Source organism: Octopus bimaculoides, chromosome 9 (genome assembly GCF_001194135.2).
Source record: "Octopus bimaculoides isolate UCB-OBI-ISO-001 chromosome 9, ASM119413v2, whole genome shotgun sequence".
NCBI lineage: Eukaryota > Metazoa > Mollusca > Cephalopoda > Octopoda > Octopodidae > Octopus > Octopus bimaculoides.
The window spans coordinates 17,732,100-17,734,060 of record NC_068989.1 but is presented as its reverse complement, the minus strand read 5'-3'; positions in this window follow the sequence as shown (position 1 = coordinate 17,734,060).

Genomic DNA, 1,961 nt, shown 5'->3' with positions numbered 1-1,961 from the left:
ATATATATATATATATATTGAGAGAGAGAGAGAGAAGGAGGGAGAGATGTATGTATGTATGTATGTATGTATGTATGTATGTATGTATGCATGTATGTATGTATATATGTATGGGCGCTAATCAGTAACTTTACAGAAGAAACTAGCCCAAGATTCCATGAACTGGAATTGTATCCTAAACAACATAGCTGCGAAGTGAACTATTTTAAAAGACACAGCATTGAAGCTTACAACAGTATTATACACTAACAACTCTGATTTTCGGTTCAATTATATTTGACATTTTAAAGGCAAATTAGAGATAGAAACCTATACTTTGCTGGATGCCCTCGTTAAAGATTGCATAGGGTCTACCTTAGAATTTTATGTTTTGTCTTATACTTCTAGAGTATCAATTCCGTTTATTGTCTAAAATCAGTGTGTTTTAAGTTCTTTATTCGTTTACCTTCGTTGATATTTCTTCGAAATGCGGCTACTTATTTCATTAACACTAGTTTCAACAACTGACTGGCTAACTGTTTCCTTGGTCTATTTGTTCTCACGTTATTACAAATACCTCCACTCTTCTCTAAGCTTTCTGAATGTCAACTGTTTCTACTGAAATACTGTTGATACACTCAACTGTCTCTTTCTCTCTCTCTATCTCACTCTTTTTATCTTTGTCTCTCTCTCTCTATCTCTCTCTATCGCATACACATATTAAATATTGATTTATCCTTTCTGTATCTTTTTTGCCTCTCCCCCTCTTTGCCTCTCTTCCGAGGATTACAACTACCTAGAAACTCGTCCTTTAACCTTCAAATTACTAGCTATATATTATTACAAACTTTCAAGTAATTAAACTATATATTTATCATCTGTATCATATTTCTTTCTTTTCTTATCCCTCATTATATCCAAGAAGTCCTTTTCATTTTCCTTTTGACAAATTAGAGAAAAAAAAAACAAAAATAAAAAAACAACAACCATTAAAAGGACTACTAAATAATTCATTACTCTCAATCAAATATCCTCACATTTATTTCAGATGGGATCTTTGACGCTTCAACGAAACATAAATAGCTAGTAATATTTTGAATCTAGGAATACTTCTTCTGCTAAAACACCTGATCATATTCCCTTTTAATCAGACAAATTATTTTTTATATTCACTGTTTTCAATATAATTATAATAACCTTGATTAAGTTTATGAAATCCTGGATAAGGTTTTTGATTTCAACCAATAAATTCTTTACTCCAGACTCATGAGCTATCCAACTTCTATTATTATTATTATTATTATTATTATTATTATTATTATTATTATTATTATTATTATTATTATTATTATTCAGTAGTTTTATTTTTATAACGTGCTTTCACTTCACTACCGAGCGCAGCTCTGTGTGCCTTGGGTATGTGCTGTGGTTTGCTGTGGTGCTCTTATGGTTACTGTATTGAAAGTGTTTTGCGTAGGATGTGTGCAGTGCCCAGTAGTGCAATTTTCTGTATGTTATATATATTTGTAAGTCCTGGTGTTTTTGTTATGTATTTGTCTGAATATTTTTTTTATTATACCTAAGGCACCGACTATGATAGGAATTGTTTCTGTTTTTAGATTCCACATTCGAGTTACCCCTATTTCCAGGTCTTTGTATTTTGAAAGTTTCTCCATTTCTTTTAGGGAAACGTTGTCATCTGCTGGTATTGATACATCAATTAGAAAACATTTTTTTCCTTCATGATCTTTGACAGGCCTATTATTATTATTATTATTATTATTATTATTATTATTATTATTATTATTATTATTATTATTATTATTATTATTATGTTCATGTATAGTATATTTTATAAGAATATGCAAGACTTCTACACACTTTTCCTATATCTTGGATTATTAAATTTGTTCTTCAGAATTTATCAAATAGTCCCTTCAATCGAGTTACATTTCTTCTGTCTTCTTCCTCAATAACAGGAT